Consider the following 21,266-nt stretch of genomic DNA (forward strand, 5'->3'; position numbering starts at 1 on the left):
GCCAAACAACAGATCTAGTTCCTGCTCACAGTGTATGAAAAGGGCCAGCACCAACATGATGTTCCTAGATATTGAAGTGTGTTTCCATGATATTGGCTATGGGAATGTTACCACAGCTGTTCTACATGTAACAGCTAGGGGAGGGCTGCAATTCATGCAGAGGCCATCAGCTGATCATGAACATCACTTAAAATACACATGCTGCTGCCTAAGCAAAGCTGGTGTAGGTCTCCACATCCACCAGAGAGTGAGTGAGAGCGGCAGCCAGAGGCAAAGATATGTCAGTGAGGGGTGGGAGAGTAAAACCTAAGCATGTTTGTGTCACACACCTACCAGCACAGGATCGCAACCCCCTGACTACTATGTAGTGCTATCAAATTTCTATGCAGTTATTGAATGCGCCACATAGGTTACCTGTTGTGGAGCCCTCAGTGGCATCTGTCCATACAGGGCATGTTTTCAGGCATGGCATGTCCTTTGTGGGTCACATGTGATGGCACTGCAGGTTTTGCAGGTATCCAGTGGGGAACATGGGGAAGGTGCACTGTCTGCATGTACATGCTATTGGACAGATGGACAGGGTGCCATGTCCGCCATGCCCTCTGTAGTCCACTGCAATCACTCCATATTTACTATCAGTGGCCAATATGCAGTGTACTACCTACATACTGGCTGTTGCCTAGGCATGTATGTGTGTGTGTATGAGACATGGGTTGAGAGTGTGCTCTGGGTAATACAGGGGTTGCTAACTGTGATTGCCTGGCCTTGATGTTATGTATGGGTATGGATTTGCACCCCAGCCTCCTAGCTATTTCACATCTGTTATCCCTGTATGTTAGACATTATGATATATACTAGGGTCACCATATAAGAAATTGGCAAAACCTGCTCCACATTGGGCCCAAGTGTCACACACACCCATCATGTGTGGGAGTAGAACCCCTACCTAACTCATTTATTACACTACAGCACTACTCAGTTATTGCACACACCATGGAGATCACTGAAGTACTCTTTCCCCAAAGTGTATATAACATTGGCAAAGTAGGACATTCAAACTGTAGTGAGTGTGGCTAGGCTAAAATGCATTGCTCCCTACACAGACAGTGACACACATACAAAACATCCATAACTGACATGTTTGAGTATAGAACCCCTAACAGAGGTCTATATCACACTAGAGCATGGGGCTGTTATAGGCACCCCATGCTGATTATCGTATTTCACAATGAATGACATCAGCAGGATTGCCAAAGTAGGGCATATGAAATGTACTGAGTGTGACTAGCCAAACATGCATTGCTTCCTACACAGACATTGAAACACAAACAAAACATCCAGAACCAACCTGTGTGGTTATAGAACCCCTAACGGAGGTCTATATTACACTACAGCATGGAGCTGTTATAGGACACACCACAGGGATTACTGAAGAACCCCTTCTCCAAAGGTGTATTTCACAATGAATGATATCAGCAGGATTGCCAAAGTAGGGCATTTGCAATGTACGAGTGTGAGTAGCCTAAAATGCATTGCTCCCTACACAGACATTGAAACACACACAAAACATCCAGAACTGCCATACATGGGAATAGAACCCTACCAGAGTTCTATGTCACACTACAACAGTACACAGTTAAAAGACATGCTATGGAAATTACTAGGTGACAATCTTCCCAGAGGTGTATTTCTAGGTGGATGACATCAGCAGCCTTATCAAAGTTGAGCATTTGAATTGTAGGGAGTGTGACTACCCTAAAAAGCATTGCTCTCTACACAGAGTCAGGCAGACACACACACTTGCCAAGTCTGTGATTAGAATAGCTACCTAACTAATTTATCACACTACAGCAGTACACAGTTACAGGACACATTACAGAGATTACTAGGCTACAATCTTCCCAGAGGTGTATTTCTAGGTGGATGACATCAGCAGCCTTGCCAAAGTTGAGCATTTGAATTGTAGGGAGTGTGACTACCCTAAAAAGCATTGCTCTCTACACAAACAGCGACATACACAATTGCCATGTATGGGATTTAAACTCCTACTTAACTATTTTATCACACTAGCGCAGTACAAAGTTATGGGACACATCACACAGATTTCTGGCCTACAAATCTCCCAAAGGTGTATTTCACAGCGGATGACCTCAGCAGGCTTGTCATAGTAGGGCTATGGAGAGGGCAGTGTGTGTGCATTGGCCATAACCCATTAATCTAGAGGTTGACACTCCACATGTGGGCACACACAGGGTCATATTTCACAGGTACGTGTATACAGCTGCTAGATGACTACTTCCTTGTACAGTCATGTTGCACAGCTGGCACGTGCACCACATAGTCTGCAATGCTGACAGATACTGGCGGCTAGTATCTGCAGTGAGTGACATCTGAACCTCATGTGGTTGGGGCCCTTTGGCTGTGTGCTAGTGGGACAAGCCTGGATGGCTCTTTGTCACAGTCACCCTCTTCCACACATCTATCTACGTGTACCTTTGGCTTATTATAGTGTGTTGTCCTTACATATTTGTCTGTATTCCTATCCACTGTGTGTGCAAGGCATGAGTGGTGCATACTGATGAGTGTCTGCACTAACAACTGTGACTGCCAGATATGTCTGGTCCACTGGTGTTTGCAGACATGGCCTTTGTGTATTTAAGTGTGTGAACATGCCCAGTATGCCCATCTGTATTTAATGTGCGGATCGAGTCCAGGTAGTTTGTACTGCAGTGCTGACCTTTGTGTTGTACACCGACGGGTGGCATGCTGTTTCTGCAGGATGTCCATCAAGCATTTGGCATTGACTGTTCCTACATTTCTGCGTAGAATGGGGGGAGGGCTCAGCTGACTATTTCTACATTTCTACACAGGATGGGGGGCACACCTGACTGTTATTACATTACTACATAGGGCGGCACACCTGTCTATTTCTACATTTCTACACAGGGTTGGGAGGGACACACCTGACTGTTATTACATTCCTACGTAGGGTGGGGGGAGCACACCTGACTGTTATTACATTACTCCATAGGATGGGGTAGGCACACCTGTCTATTTCTTCATTTCTATACAGGGTTGGGGGAGGCACACCTGACTGTTATTACATTACTATATAGGGTGGGGGGGCTCACCTTACCATTTCTGCATTTCTACACAGGATGGGGGGGCACACCAGACTGTTATTACATTACTCTATAAGATGGGGGCAGGCACACCTGTCTATTTTTTCTTTTCTACACAGGGTTGGGGGGGCACACCTGACTGTTATTACATTACTACGTAGGGTGGGGGGCTCAACTGACTATTTCTGCATTTCTACACAGGATGGTGGGGCACACCTGACTGTTATTACATTACTACACGGGGAGCGCACACCTGTCTATTTCTACAGTTCTACACAGGATTGGGGGGCATGCCTGACTGTTATTACATTACTACGTAGGATGGGGGGCACACCTGACACTTGTACACATTTGCTATGACTGTACTGGCATGTCAGGTACTCTATTTCATTCTGTATTGTTACCTATCATGCTGACTAGAGGCATACCAGTGTACTACAGATCGTAGCTTTGGTTGCCCTACATATTATTGTCTGACTTCCTACACTTTGGAACTAACATCCCACTGTCTGCCCTGCTGTAGTCTGTCTGTGTAGGCCTGGGGGGGGGGGTAACCATAGCCATCATTCAGGAGACATAGCACAGGCTCTGTTTGGGTTTGTCTACACCTGTCCTGCTGGCTGAGACTGTTGTTGGGTATGTGAACCACCCTGACTGGCATTTGTGGGTCATATGGACACACATGTCGCTCAGCACATTTCCTGCAGTGGGTTTTGTCACCCTGTGTATTACTGTTCACAATGGTGACTCCAGTATGTGTTACAGATGTCATGGTGCCACTATGGGTGTCTACTGTCTGCTGCCATAACATTCAGCCGCCCAATTCCCTTGCATACTCACATCCATACCATAGATACTGGTAATGACACATTCTACTCCATTTGACAATTGGTAGGTTGATTGACTTACCTTGAGGGTGTGCCAGTCTTGCGGATGGTGCTGGAGGGCTGCCTATGTCAGATGCACATAGTACACTCCCTATACATGGTTGAGCACAGGTAGTGTCATGTTTGGCATCCCTTTTACTGTATGTGTGAATCAGAGAGAGGTGTCATTCCCTGGGCCCCTACTATACAGTGCATGTGCTATGTGTTGTCTGTTTGCCACAGCCTCGGCATACTGGGCATCCCTTCATCTGCCTACTGGGGCAGGCTCAGGTTGTTCCTCCTCCAAGTCATTCTGTGCCTGTGCAGGCCTTGGCATTGGTGGGGGGCTGTGTGGCCCTGCCCCATGCTGTTCCTGCTGCAGCTGTTTCTGCAGGATCATATTGTGTAGCATGGCACATACCATAACAATTTGAGTACATGTTGCTGATGAGTACTGCAAGGCTCCACCGGATGTGTCCAGACACCAGAACCATGACCTGAACATCCCAAACACATGCTCTATTATAAGTCTGGTCTGTGCGTGTGCCTCATTATGGTGTTCTTGTTCAGGTGTGTGTGCATTTCTGATGGGTGTCATCAGCCACGGCTCCAGTGTGTAACCAGCATCCCCCACTAGGTGACCATAGGGGATGTTCCCATTGGCAAATCTCTGGTACAGCTGCGTCAGATGCCATATGTGGGAATTGTCATAGCTTCCAGGGGAGCCAGCACACACATTCATTATAATGCTCTGGGCATCACATACAACCTGGCAGTTGATGGAGGAGATGCCTCTGCGGTTGATGTAGGCCCTACCTTGATCACCGGGTGGTGTTTTGATGCGTATGTGCGTGCAGTCTATAGCACCCACTACCTCAGGGTATTCTGCTAGTTGGTGGAAGAGATGCATATTGCTGGCCAACACCTCATGGGTGTTGAGGAAATATACGTGCTCACTGGCATGTGTTGACATGGCATACAGGAACTGATGGAATACTCTGGAGGCTGATGCCTGTGAGATCCCCATGATATCCCCAGTTGAGCTTTGGGAGGTACCTGTGGCTAGTATTCCTAGGCCTACACATTCCTTAGTATCTACTGGGATGGGTTCCCCTCAGTCCGTTTGGTGTGTCACGTGTGGTTGGCACAGCTCAACAATTTGCTGTAGGAGGTCTCTGTCCACCCTATAGCGCTCCACTATCTCCAGCTCATGTAGCCACTGGTAGGTTACCCTGGGTCTGTACACTCCTTTTTGTCTCCTCACTGTGGGTTGATCAGCAGCATTCACATTCTCACCACCCTCAGCCTCTTGCACATGTTTTTCTATGTTGTCTGCTGCAGCTTTTCTCATTTTGTAGGTTTGTTTGTTAAAACTTCCCCACTTGTATACACCGGTGGTGTAGAGTATGGGAAAAACCAGAGGGGAAGGTGTTTGCTTAGTTTATAGTAGTGTTCTGAGCTGGGCTGGTCTGCTGCCTGTGTAATTGGCTGATTCTGATACATTTCACCTGCCAGCTAAGCTATTTCTCCTTGATTACCTTCCTACTGCTGTTTTCCCTTCCCATTGCCTTCCTGTTTAAACCCGTGTGTGCGCCGTGCAAACAGAGTGCTCAAATGTGCACACTGCTGCTATTTCCTGGTTTAACTTATTTTTTCTTCCTGTAAAACCCAGTGCATGGGGTGCACACCTGCTTAGGCTTTGTAAAGTGTGCTAAGCAGGATTAGACAAACCCCCTAGCTTAGCTGTGCTTAGCTACGAGCAAACCCGTGCCACAGGGCTCCAGTCTGCTTTCAGTATGCCTGACATACACCCCCATGCTGTCATCTAACTCCTAGGCTTGCACCAAGCTATTCCTACTCTTACACTGTTGGGACCTGACCCACATGCTGGGGAAAACTGGGATTCACTATCCTTCCCCTCATTTGTGTAGGATTGCCTGCTAATGCATAGTTACATGTCTCACACTGAGCCACCCCCCTTAGCAACCACTACTCACTGGCCATGTTGTCTTCTTCCTGCCATTGACTTGCATGGTAGAATACTGATTTTAGTTAGAATGCTTAATTTAAGTTAATTTTGTAATTTTCCCCCTGATCCCGTTTGCCCGCCACTGCCTTATGCTTAAACAGCTGAGATCGGCTAAAAAATAAACATTGATTTTTACTTTTTTGTAATGTTTGCAATGCCAATGGCCTTATAAATGGCCATTGGCATGCTTACTACATGATATGCAGCCTTTATTTGGAGCTGTCACAGCTCCGTTTTGGATTTTGCAAAAATGTACTCGGTTACTAACCGAGTACATTTCTGCAGATAGCACTAGTCCTGCATGGACTGTTGCAAGCTTCCTGGATTGCAAAATCACCTCATTTACATTGATTTCACCTGCAAATTGGGTGATTTGCATACCAGGGTTTAGTCCATGCAGGATTAGTGCAGGAGCGCTCGTGCATGCCCTGCAGGCTGTTCCTGGATCGCATGGCAGACATATTGCCTGCTGGAGCTTCTGCACTGATCTTGCACACCGTGCAAGCTTTGGAGAATCTGGGAGAATATTTTATTTGTTTTTTTGCCTTTAAATTTTGCTTGTGCCAAAGCTGTTTCTCAGCGCATGCATAATTGTGTTTTGATGTTGTTTTCTATGTTTTTACATTGATGTTTTGAGTGATAATATTGGGTGTATGCAATGCTTCCTACTACACTGAGATACATAGATACATACATATATATATATATATATATATATATATATATATATATATATATATATACACACATACATATATGTATATATATATATATATATATATATATATATATAAAACTATCTACATACCTCTTCACTCCACTGCACCTTTCATGGAACTCATGAGTTTCCAGGAGACTGGACACTTAACAGCAGATGTTTGCAGGTTATTATTATGTTGTGTTTGCTGACAGCCTGTCTACCATATGCTGACTTTGCTTCCTGCTTTTGTCAAATAGTACGAGATTCACAATAGCTAGCATGTGGCTCCTGCCTTTCTTCATAATTTACTAATTGATCTGCTCAGATTGTAGCATCAGAGTAGTTAGATGCTCAGTTGTGCAGACTGTCACCATCTGTGTATTTATGTGTATTAACCCTGCAGTGTATCACTTCTAAGTGGTGCAAACCTTATTCTGCCATGGAGGACATCAACCATGGTAATGTTTTTGCATGCTTCTTCATACACTGTCCTCTACACTTCAATTTATTAGAATTATCTTTTTCAGATGCTGTAATAAAATGGTGTGCCACAAGGTGGCAGTAGAAGTACATATTATTTTAAACTTCTAGACTCTGTCATCAAACTTATGAGATGTTAAAACACTACTTAGATTAATAACCTTTTGAAAGTATTAAGTCAAACTAAAATAATTCTAACTTTACTAACTTTTACATGTGGTTGCTGACGCCGCTTAATGAACCCCACCCCCAATAATGTTGGACTGTCACAGGGCTTTCATATATGTACACAACATATAGCTCAAACTCTTAGCACGTGAAATCTCAACAAAGCAAAAATAATTGGGGGACAAAGGCCTAAAACTAGAGACAAATTTTTGGTATTGCTCTAAGAGAAATTGCTAGAATGAAAGGTGCTGTGTTAGCATGCATTTTCAGGGGGAAATAAAGTTTCACACTAAACTGACATTATTTAGTGACTTCACTCCTGAATGACTTGCTAGAAAATCACATATTTTATGAGGAACAGATGGAAAAAGGGCAAAAATCAAGGCATTCTGTGAAAATCTGAACAGTTGAGAGGTATCGTATACAATGCTGTTGTGTGCTACAGATCTTTTACATCTGTAACTACTTCACCCGTGAAGCTTAGGGCACTGCACTTAGCAGCTGCTCTCTGGGATTTTTCCATATTTTTTATGTCCCACACTTTTATAGCATACTTCATATTGTTTCTCCAGTTTAGTGTATCCAGAGATGTTTCTCCACTGTCCTGCATATATCACCTTTTCTTCAGTGGCAACACTTTCACCTGCAGCAATTCTTGTGTCCTTAACATTTGAATGGTCCTTCTCTGTATCTGTTTGTCTCATGGGCTCTTATTTTCCTTTCTTGCTTTCTTCTTATCCTTTATTTTAGACCCTAGTTTCATTTTTCTACTGATGGAGCAGTTTTTATAACTTTGCACCTGCTTCATTCACCTGGCTCTTGAGCTCCTGCTATCCAGCTGAGCTGGCGTGAGTGTTTAAAAATGCCCTGTTTATTGCTGCACTATCAAATGAATACAGGCAAATCATGATTCCAGTCAAGTTTTATGCATCCTGACCTGATGACTGCATCAGCCTTTGCAGACAGACAAGACAACCCTTTAAAAGTTAGGCATGTGTCAGATTCTCTACCGTAACTATAAGGGATGTTATCCTCCCACTGATCAGACATCTGGCCAGACTACAAAGCTTTGGGTTCATTCCTTATGTACTATATATCATCCTTTAGTAAGAGAGTGTGTGCTGGCATAAAAGGATGTGCAGGCATGAAAAAACACAAGCCTTCCCTGAATATACTGTGTATCATACCTCTCGACCTCCTGGACAGAACCATAAATAATGGGGGGACAAAGGCCCAAAAGTAGGGGCATTTTTTAAATGTTGCTCTTATACACTTACAAAGTAAATAGAACACCAGGTTTTGCATTAGCATCAATTTTCTGAAGGCTATGAAGTCTGAGACTCAAAAGTATGTCATTATTTTCTGACTTAAATTTTTCGTGACTTGCCAATGAGTTGCTAGAAAACCACAATTTTATGAAAAATGGACCAAAAATATGAGGCAAAAATCTGGAAATTCTGTGAAAATCTGTAGAGTTGAGAGGTATGAAGTCTGTGTTTAAGCAAACTTCTCTATCTGCATATGCTGTCAAAAAGGGTAAATGTCTGTATGGTAGACTTGATTCCCCACAAAACACCCATTTTTCTTGTATTTTTTTGTTTAGGGGATCAAGACGATACTAGGTCCTGTCAGATTTCTAAGTCAAACACTTGGTAATACTCCAGTTTATACCCAGATTTACATCAAACTAGATTCTGAAAAAAACATTCACTGGATAATATTTACTGACAAATCCTGCTGTTAAATAATTGTGTTATTTTCTTCAATGGTTAAACTTTTTATCACAATACTACCCCTCAAATAGAAAAGGTGCATGCTTTTTGAAGTGTAAGAAAGAATTACTTTTTGAGTTTTAATAGCTGACACAAACTGTCTATTATTAGCCACACTTTTGTTAAAGCTTGTGTCTATGTGTCTAAAAACATAATAGCATGTGTGTTATGACTACAAGCGAACTTCTAAAAATCAGCAGAAGGCTTAGTATAGCAGTGTAACTCATTCAATTCTGTCTCAATATCTGAATAGATTAGCAAAATTAGGAGCCATGGTTGCTCCTATAACCAATACTGTGATATGCCTGTAATGTTTTCTATTAAATAAAGAATAATAAAGAATATTAAATAAAATAATTCTGCTCTAAACTACTATGCTTAAATATCTCATATACCATATAGCTTAAAAGCCAGAATCTTTGGCCTTGTGCTTGTTTACTGCTGCCTTGAAGTCCACAAATTCTTTACAAACAAAACTTATCTTAGAAGTAACACCTTAAGTATACAGTATAGTAACTAGGAGGAATTCAATAAAGCTTATGCAGATTAATTTTTCCCGTAGACATTGTTGCATGTAGCTTACACGGAAGTAAGCAGCTGTGTGATTCAGTAAACGAAAGTATCTGTGGCATGCAAATCATCTCATAAGCAGGTGAACTGCATGCAAATGAGGATGTAGAGTGATCCAGGAAGCAGATAGGCAGTTGTGCAGATCCTGTGTAGTTATCAGAGGTGTACACGGAAAAATTCCATGTGCATGAAATTAAAAAGTGAACGGGGTATGTAAAAGACCTGTTATAAGGTCAGAAATAGCAAAGCAGACACAGATATCTGCAAAACTAAGCCCTCTGTGTCCAAAACGTAATGAAAAAAATATTTAAAATACATTTTTAATACCCATATTATGTTTGTGCTGCACACAGCAGTGCACAAACATGCCATTATGCAAAAAAAAATATTTAAAAGTGTAAAAAGGAAAAAAATAAAATATGTGACAATAATGCATTATAGGGACTTACATGGAGTATGTACAATGGAGGATGTCTGTGGTTGCTAAGGAGGAAGGTCCTGGAACAGTGTAGTATCCAGGTTGTGTGCATGGATCTGTATGCAAATGAGCTGGGGTCACTTAATAACAAAAATGGGTATCTGTGCCCACAGATCAATCCCATGTAGCCCCAGAACCATATTAGTGTCCACAGAAGAGGTAGCTGACATCAAAAAGGGTGTGTCTCTATTTCATTAAGCACATTAGAGCAGAGCAGTGCCCATTTGTGCACAGCTGAGCTGAGGAGGGGTTGTGTGTCCAGTGCTGCTAAGCTTTGTTTAGCCTTAGGGTGCATGTTTAAGCTGGTTTTGAGGTATGATGAGCATGCCCAGTCATGGGGGTGTGTCTATTGACTGCTGAACATTGTTTATACCTGCGGCACAGGTTTGCCAGATAGGCTGTGAAAAGAAGAGAGAAAAAAAAAGAAATTGGCTGAGAAAGCCAATCATATATAAATTACTGATGACCTCTGTTCCACCTAAACTGGTCCATTCTAACCCCTCAGTGATGTACTTGGCAGGTGGAATGCATCATAGTTAGGCAGCCACACAGGCTGCATCTGCAGCAGAGCACTATAAAGTATGCATACACCCTACAATCTGATCCCCCCCTCCCATACTCTACACCAGTGGAGTACAGACTTGGGAATTTTAACTGAGAGAATGCTAAGGGCTACTGCAGCTCTGCTGCATCTGTATGTGCTAGATGCTGAGGTCATTTCTGATGCTGTTGCTGACAATAGGCTTAGAGACTGAGAAGGAGAAGAGTGTTCAGGCCCAGGGTAACCTTCCAGGGGCTACATGAGCTGGAGATTGTTGAGTGCTACCATCCTCAACTCAGACCCAGCACCAACAGAGAGGAACCCATCTCACTGGAAACAAAGGTATGTGTAGACCTTAGGATATTAGTTACAGGTACTTTTCAAAGACCAACTGGGGACATGATGGGGGGGTCTCACAGGCATCAGCATCCAGGGTACTCCACCATTTCCTGGATGCCATGCAAACATATGCCAGTGAGCACATTTATCTACTCTGCACACCTGAGGAAAGGGCCAGTGGTATGCATCTCTTCTGCTGTGTAGCACACTACTCTACTGTACTGAGTGCCATAGATTGCACGCATGTACACATCAAGGCACCACCTGGTAAAGAGGGTACCGCAAGGGGTACCACTCCATCAACTGCCAGGTCATGTGCAATGTCCAGGGCATTATCATGAATGTGTGTGCTGGCAGCCCTGGCAGTTATCACAACTCTCATATCTGGCATGCATCACAGCTGTACCAGATGTATGCCTGTGGGGGACATCCTGTATGGCCATCTGTTGATGGATGCTGGCTGCGCACTGGAACTGTGAATGATGACACCCATCAGAAATGCACACACACACCTACCAAAGAACGCCATAATGAGGCACACGTACAAACTACAAACATCAAAGTGTGTGTGTTTGGGCTGTTCAAGTGCTGGTTCCCATGCCTCAATAAATCTGGTGGAGCCCTTCAGTACTTTCCAGCCACATGTGCACATCTGTTTACAGTATGTGCCATGCTACACAATATGATCCTGCAGAAACAACTGTGGCAGTATCATCACAGGGAAGGGACGCACAGCCTCCCACGAGTGCCTAGGTCCCCACAGCCACAACCACAGGGGGACTCAGAGGAGGAACCCCCTGAGGGTGTCCCTGTAGGCAGATGTAGGCACCCCTAGTATGCCCTGAATTTGGCCAAGAGGCAATGCATAGCACATACACTGACAACCTAGGGTCCTAGGGACTGGCACCTTACTCCAACTTGTATACAAAGTAAAAATGATGCCAGCCACTCCACACAATCTGTACCTAATCATGTATTGGCTGTGTACAGTGTGTAACAGACAGAGTCAGTCCTAAAACACAAGTCTTTCAACCGCTGCTTTCACAGGATAAGCCACTCTGCTATACAACAAATATACGGGGTAACAGACTATGTTCGCATATGTATGGACCTGTTGCATGTAAGGGAATAGAGTGGGCTGTTGGGCAATTTGCAGAGATATAACAGCCACTTGGGACAACAGGTACTCTGTCTAATACTGAGTGTCTCATAATATTCATTGGGCCACATGGCTGGAAACCCCACTGCATTATACAAGGGAAATGCCAAACAGTGGGGTCATAGGACAGATGCATGACTCTCAATGCCAGAGTCCCCTACCCCCAACACATCTGTGTTCCCATACAGCTGCAGTAACAGAGTATGTCTGCAAGGATATATCAACAGACCACACATTTCCAGGGCTGTGACATACAACCTGCTCACATATTTTACCCACAAAACGCAGGGGTCAGTGTATGTCCATATGCTGTTGATAGTGTGAGGAATTAAACCTATCTTACTCTCTGGTGTCTGATGTGGCTCACTGGGCTAAGGACATTGGCATGGGTGCTAGTGTTGATGGTTTGAAGCTGGCAGCATCTACAATTTTTGCATGTGAGCTACTCGTATGGTAGGATTCCCAGATGCTGTCTTAATGCTGGAATCTGTACTGTAAGACAGCTGAACAAAGCCAGAGAAAATGGGGGGGGGGGCAGAGAGCCAAACCTGCAGACATTATACATGGTCTGAGTAAACTAGAAGGTGGCTAGTATAACAGCAGGTTGCAACTGGTCAGATTAGCTGCAGGTTGTAAAGGCCATCACTTAAATGTTTCAGTACTAACAATGCTGCAGTGCCTGCATTTTGCAGTATACTACTGGACAACCACAACTGTATGAGGAACAGAGCAGACATATGGGGCAATAGGTCAGACATTCTGTAAAAACATGTACAGTGAGAGGTATGCAAACTGTCACCCTGTATGTGGTGTTACAGCATGTACTCCAGCACATCAAACCTCTCAACCTCTTACAGCAACAAATCTGTCTAAAGCCATGAATATAAGTGGGACAAAGGCCCAAAAATAGAGGAAAGTGTTAAATATTGCACTTACAAACATAAAGACTTGATAGAATAACAGGTCTTGCATTACCATGAATCTCCTGAAGTGTTTGCGATCTGAATCTCAAATGTCTGTCATTATTTACTAATGTCACTCTTTAATGATTTCCCACTAATGTGCCAGAAAACCAAAATGTTATGTAACACGGACCAAGGATATAATACAAATATCTGGACATTGTGTGCAAATCTGTACAGTTGATAGGTATGAGTCACATATTACATTCAGCAAACAGATGGGGAATGCCTTGGACAAAATATCAGGGAAGTGCTGGAGTGCGGAAACAGATGCAGCAGCCAGTGGTCTGCAGCACACAAAATCCTGGACTGGAGTACTGGTAGGTCTGGCCTGGAATCACCTTGTGAGCACTGACAGTCACACTGGACATGCTCCTACACTTAGCTAACTTGAGCCCATATCTATTGCCTCTTCCACCCAAAGAACAGCTATGTGAAAATATGTCTGTGCATACAGACAGCTATGTATGTCTCCCCCTATCCGCCTCACACATGATTACCCTAGCTATCAGTATGTGGCACACACACATGCACACACACACACACACACACACACACACACACACACACACACACATATATTTATATATATATATATATATATATATATATATATATATATATATGTATGTATATATATATATATATATATATATATATATATATATATATATATATATATATATATATAGTGAAAGAATGTATGGACTGATATAGACTCTCCACACATATCTACATAACACATTTACATAACGTACACACAAAGCAAGAGTTGAGATGACATCCCTGTTATACACACGTGTGTGTGGGGATGTAGGAATGTCCCCACTTAACATGCAGAATGCTGGGGTTATCTGCACCTACACATCACAACAGTTGCCTGATGGTAACAGACCAAGGCTGCAAAATGACAGAGTACACACACCCACAGAACCCTGTGCCTGTGGAATGTCACCTTGTAGACAGACAGTGGTAAGCAGGTGGTGTAATGTGCAATGGCTGTAACGCTGGCCTTGGACAAGCCATATTGTCCATGGCCGATTGTCCACTTACCAAACTGCAACCAGCCAGACATGGCCATACTTAGAACTGTACACATATAGCAGGGATATTAACAGGTATCCCAATCCTATGACACTAGAGAGAATAACAGCAACATACTGGAGCACTCTGCAGGCAACTCATTCTGTGTAATACAAACATGCCTATCTCTGAAAGCCTGCTGATGTCATCCACCTTAACAGCACTGGCTGAGAGTCTACTTTCGAGTAATCTATGTGACACGTGCAATCAGTACTACAAGCTGTAATGTGTACTACTAGATAGATAGGGGCTGTAATCTCACATCAACCAATGTGTGTGTGTGTGTGTGTGTGTGTGTGTGTGTGTGTGTGTGTGTGTGTGTGTGTGTGTGTGTGTACATGTATCCATGTGCAGCACTATGGACAAGCCCATATGGGCAATCTCTGTTCAACGGTTATGCATTTTATAGGCCTATGACTAGCTGCTGGCCTCTAAATGCCCTCCCTTACAAGGCTTGCTGATGTCATCCACCTTAAGAGTACTAGCTGACAGTCCAAACTCCAATAAGCTCCATGGCACATGCAAAAACTACTGTGAGCTAAAGAGTGTAATAGTAGATAGGTAGGGGTTATAATCTCCCACAAGCCAACTCTGTGTATGTGTCCATGCATGTGGTTGCAGATATATCTCTTAGTATCACTACAGATTGCTCACATGGGTGATTTCTGTGTAATGGTTGTGCATTTTACAGCCCTGTGACAAGCTCCAGGTCCTATAAAGGCATCACTGATGTCTGCCACCATCTAGGTTTGTATGGTCAGAAAACCCAGGTGACATGCATAAAGGGTAGCAGTCATTTACACAAAGTATGAGTGCACAATTATACCGGCTGCCCCATTGTCTCAAACATGACCTTCTACACATATGCACCTAGGAACCATGCACAAATACTGCCATACCTTGCTGATGTCATATTTCTGCTGTGCTGCCATGCTATCCTGTGCTGCTGTACTGCCACCATGTGTCTGTAGCATAACCACTCAAACCCCTGGAACAGAAACATACACAGGTCCATGATACACCTGTCATTTTGTCACACTAGCACCAGTCTAACATCATGCACCTAAGATGCACAAGGTTTGCTGTGTAGTCATGACACATGCCAGCACACATACCTGTCATGCCCATGACACCCGAAATGGCATAATAATACTGCACTACACAACTACATTGACAGTAATATAGTCACCCTGTGCATCAGACACATATTTGCATGTCCCTGCATCAATGGCACAGATGACAGGGATGTGGCACAGGCATCATCACATGCACAGGGTATAGTGTGAGGGTGCCAGAGGCCTAGGCTGTGTCATACAGTTGGTAACATGTGTGTCAGGAAGGGGTGCTGATCAGATGTGCTGTAGAGAGGTGCCTTGTGTCTGTTGGTGACCTGCATATGACAGTGATGTTTGAGGGTGCGCACGTCCACTATTAAGCCCAGTGTTAGCCCTACACATGTGTATGTTGGACAGCTGTGGACTGTACGGTGGCGGCTGCAGGAGACAGCTGAGTGGGTGGGGTCAATGGGAACAGGTGTGGCCAACTAGAAGGGGGAGGAGCTATGCTCAAAACCACAAAAACTGTAACTTTAATTAAATACTCTGCCCTGGGTGCCAAACCATCATTATGAGAGTCCAATCAAGGCAAAATGCAGTGTAGAAGAAAAAACATATTTCTATCCATTGGCTGCATGACAGCTTACTTAATATCTAGATGGAAGCAAAAAGGTTGTGAGACATGAAAAAATAAATTACTTTTTAAATACATTACTGGAATGCTAGTCAAAATCAAGTCTAAGAAAAACAAGCAGCACTCAGCTCAAACCATGTCTCCTTGTACTCCAGTTCTAATTATAATTTATATTCAGCTTTGTTAAAGTACCAAGTAACATGCTGAAAGTAGCAATCTCTGTGATACCCCCACTTGTAAAAAATGTTTCTTATCCAAAAAAGACCTGCTGCCTGACAACAACTATCTACTCGTTTCATGGGGAAAATATGATCAAAGTAAAAAATGAAAAGCAAACAGGAAACAAGCTCAACATACATTGCTTAAAGGATTACTGCACAGGATATGGACCACACATGATAGATTGGCATTCTGTTTAGTTTGCAGGTAAAGCCTGTAATGAGCTCTTAAAATAATGTAATCCTGTCCTTTATTACAAATACTGTCATATGCATTTCAATACCCAAGGCTTATATGTTATCTAGTTATGTAGGTATTCTCTGCATGGCAACAACAGAAAGGCTTTCAGTGTTGGCAATTCTTTAACAGTATGCTTATTAAAACTTACTTGCATCTTACAATCTCAGACAAGCTTAGCAGATGGTCATTAAAGCACTGCTACTTAAACACAGAGCAACAGACACTTTCTGAATAATAATAAGCATAAATCAACAGTATAAAAATATGACAGAAACCAGAACATTCTGCAAAATCAAGGACAGATGAAAAGTCATTGTAGTACTTGCGTCTACCTTGGATGGGGGGATAGTCTGCACATTTACACTGCATAACCGCTCCTTGCCTTGCTTGGACACATCCAGAGTCACTACATGGGGGAGTGGGGTGCAACAAGTATGTCCCAATTTGAAATGTCTCTGGCTGACTGTGATGGCCCTGACACATTTGTCATACCTCTCAACCTCAGAGCAAGACATCTGGACAAAGCCATACATAGAAGTGGGTCAAAGGCCCAAAAATAAGGACAATTTTTAAATATTGCTCTTATAAACTTAGAAAGATAATAGAATAGTAGGTCTTGCATTAGTATGAATTTTCTGAAGGGTATGAAATCTGAAACTGAAATGTCTGTCATTGTTTTCTAATGTCAGTCTTTAATGATTTGCCACTAATTTGCCAAAAAAAACCCCACAATGTTATGAAAAATGGACCAAAAATGTGATTCAAAAATATAAAATAGCCACACAATACAGCTGGGAACCTGTCAAAGAAGGGACACTTTTTAATATTAGTACTGCTAACTTGAGCAGCTGACAAAATAAAAGAATCTACATGCATTTCTGAAATAAAAGTAATCTATAACTGATTATTACAGTTATTTATTAATGTTAAACCCTCCATGTTTTATTCCAAAATTGCCATTTTGCGGAGGCATTATTAGGGGAAGAGCAACATTTTGAGCCACAATTTGGGACAGTTGACAGGTTTGGATATGCCTAATTCTATAAAGCAATTTATTTGCATGTACCTCTCAACCTGTTAATGCAGGAAATCTGGACAAGGCCAAATATATGGGGGGAACATATAAACACTAGTAAAAATTGCTCTTGTATAAACTGAGACAGTTGATTGAATAACAGGTCTTGCTTTAGCATGCATTTTTCTGAAGGCTATGAAGTCTGAAACTCAGTGTCTGTCATTATTTAGTGACTTCATTCCTAAATGATTTGACAGAAAACCACAAATTTTATGAGGAACAAACGAAAAATAAGAAGCAAAAATCTATTTATTCTGCAAAAATCTGGACAGTTGAGAGGTATAGTTCAGCCGGGGCTATCTTTGAGTTTGCTGCCCTTCCCCTTACAAAATCATGGTCGAATGCAGCTTCCCCCCTACAGCCATTCCAATGAACCATTACTTGGCTATTTCACCCCATTTACCATAAATACTAATGTGCATACTACTTTACTTCTGCGATGGTTTGGACTTCATTTAAAAGTTTTATTTTGCATTTTACAGCGCAAACACTAATAGATATCATATTTGCTAAACAAAACAATGCAGTCTTACAATGAGAACAGACTTAGCGTTAAAACTTCTCTGCCCTTGAAAACTCACAATCACTGAAACAGCATTGAAACCCACATTCAAAGAAAATACATTTTGCCAGTGGCAGATTAACTTTGGGTTTGGGCTGTTTTCAAATCACAGGCCCCTTGCACACGAAACATACACATGCTCTTTCATACACCTTCCTGATTGTATTAAATTATATTCCTTGTACAATACAGTACAGTTTTAGAGGGTGTTTTAAATTTATTGTTTTGAAATTTTTCCAGTAAACAATGAAACAAAATGCATGCACCAGTAATGACAAAACTGCCCAATTCAGAACATTTCCATCATAAAAGTCTACTCAAACTTCTACAGTCCACCAGTATCAGTAAATATGCACAATCTCTGAAGAAGTAAAAGTCATCTAAATAATTCCACATTAAAGAGATCTGTAACTAATGAAGAGGTTTCTGCTAGCAAACAACTTTGTAATTCATTGTTTCATCTACAAATAAAGTGCCCGTTACCCTTGAGGAATAAATTGCCTATCTTACACTAAAAAAATGATAAGCTAGCAATATTGCAATAGGGAATGGATGACAAACTGATACTGTACTGTGGGAGTAGAACCCACAGCCTTCTGCACCAAAAGCAAGTATACTACCTGTTGTGCTATTAACAATGCAAGCAGACTCAGCATAAGCAGCACTAAACCTTTGCTCCCCTGCAGTTCTCAGCTCCTTGTAAAATCTACTCACTCAGTTGTATCCCTGAACTTTGCAGCACAGAGAAATCTGGAAAAAGCAAAAGTTTTATTGTTGGGGGGACAAAAGTCCAAAAACCAGGGACACATTTTAAACATTGCTTGTATAATGTTGGAAAGTTGCTAGAATAAAATGTGGTGTTACCATCATACATTTCACTGCCAAGTCTTAAACCCAGGACCCTGTGCAAAACAGTCAGTTGCAACTGCATAGACTTGTGGGATCTCTGCACTTGAATGCTTCTTAATCCAGACTGCTGCCGAGACAGTCTGTGCATGTTCCAGACTGGTTCAGCAGCAGTCCGGATATCGGAAATGCTGCTAGTGTGCATGCACGAAGGTCCGCTACTTGCGATCATTTTTTTATTTTCTTTCTTTGTATTTTATTTTACTTTCTTTCTGTTTTTATAGCTGGGGGGGGGGGCTGCAGTCCAGCAGTCCAATAGCATGGGCCGCCCCTGGGATTGTACATGACAGGGTGGACAGTTCACTGTCTCTGGCCATGAACACAGGAACTTCCTCTGTCAGGAGTGGCACTGGCACCACCATGCCCAAGGTCAGATGCGGTGCTAGTACCTGATGGTGACTGCTATCTGCTGGGCCCGTGTCCCCCACTGGACCACCCAGGACCATGTCCCCATGGCCTGCCATATTGTGTTGTGGATAACACACTTCCCTCTGTAGTGCTGAAGGTATTGCCACTACAGGAGCATCAGCGTGCACGGACACATGGTCTCTCAGCAGATGGTGTTGCTGACCTACGTCCACGTGCCCGGTTTCCTACCCCAACCAGATGTTCCAGCACAGACAATGTGTGGTCAAAGACAGACACTGTCTCAGCCCACCATCTGTCCACTACATCAGTGAAACCATCCATGGCATCACCAATGCAGTGGAGGCAGTCATGGATGTCAGACTGTGCTGCAGCCATGACCCTGTGCATCCATCTTGTGTTGTGTTCAGTATGTGCCCCTGCCTCCATGATGGCCCAAAACATGCAGCAATTGTCCCATGATGTCACACCTCTGACAAGAGGTGGACGGACAGCAGTGCCCCCTTTGAGCACCCCTGTCAATCTGCCTGTTTGGGACCTCACCAGCTGTCTGGCTATGGCCAATGTATACACTCAGTGATGCCATAGTTATCACACTGTCCTGTTCAATGTTGACACCATGCAACTGTCCAATATCTGTGGTCTCTGGGGACTGGGTATGTAAGGGCATACTGACTGCATAGGGGGGCAATGGGTGCAGAAGAGGGATGTCAACCTCTGGGACAGATTCAGCCCTCAACAACCCCACCTGCACCTCACTATGGCCACCATCATCATCAGAGCCCGATGGGACACTGACATCAGGTTGTGAGGGGGACAAACTCCAACCCCTCCATTCACCTGTGAGGAGAAAGACAATATCAGTACATTATTACCTGCATTATTATGTATGGTAATCCACACAGAGTCATACAGATGAGGAGCCACAACTGCATTACCAGTCACACATCTTCTCATCACCAATCTCATGCACAACACACAAACACACAACATACACAGACAAGACAGGCTCTTTCTAACATGGAGTTCAGCTATATCCAGTGAATGTTGCACTACATCTGTGGGGTACGCAATATGACAGTGTATGTGATAGAACTACACATAATACCCAGTACACCTATCCTGAGAATGATATGCCTGCTGTAGTATCACTGCCACAGGTATGTACCCTCTCCTTATAGTGATAGAACAGACATCCTGGAGTCATTCCTCCTGTATAGCAGGCTGCATACTTCTTCATGACTATAACTGCAAACATGTTAGTGTTTGTAGAGATACACAGCTGTGATTATACATTGTATGCACTGTAGTCAACTGCTCCGATATGGAACATACAACTGTCCCACTCTGGCTAAGCATAACAGTTGTGCCTTGGGATAAATGGTAGTCCTTAATGTTCATATGGTATATATATGCCATACAACAATGGTATCATACCTACCAGGTACAGAACCACAGACTCTGGCCACACTTGCTGTACCTATGAAAATGTGAGGGAGAAGGATTGTCAGCAATACCAAATGTTGCCATGCTAGAGGGTAATATGTGCGTATATCCATTTGAGCAGTAGCTAATGTGATACTGCCTACATTGCTGAAATTCTGAGCATGTGTGCACAACTGTGCATTAAAACAACCCCTCCCAATGCAGATAGACTTGACACCCATATACTGGTATGCAACGCCTGCCACAATGACTGATATAGTATTACATTGGTGAACAAAGTAAGCTTACCTGGATGCTCCTCTGATGTGGACACTGTGACACCCACCTCCAGGATGTATGGGTTGATGGATTCTGGGAGCTGGTGGTTGATTCTAGGTTTGCCAGGAATTCCTCTGTGGCTGGGAGTGGTTGTTCTGTTGCAGGACCTCCACCAGTGGCAGCATGATCCCTGGCAACAGCAGCTGCCCTTTGGTGTGCAGCATTGAGCATATCTG

This window comes from Protopterus annectens, chromosome 5.part1 (assembly GCF_019279795.1).
Source record: "Protopterus annectens isolate FY-2018-M chromosome 5.part1, PAN1.0, whole genome shotgun sequence".
Lineage (NCBI taxonomy): Eukaryota > Metazoa > Chordata > Ceratodontiformes > Protopteridae > Protopterus > Protopterus annectens.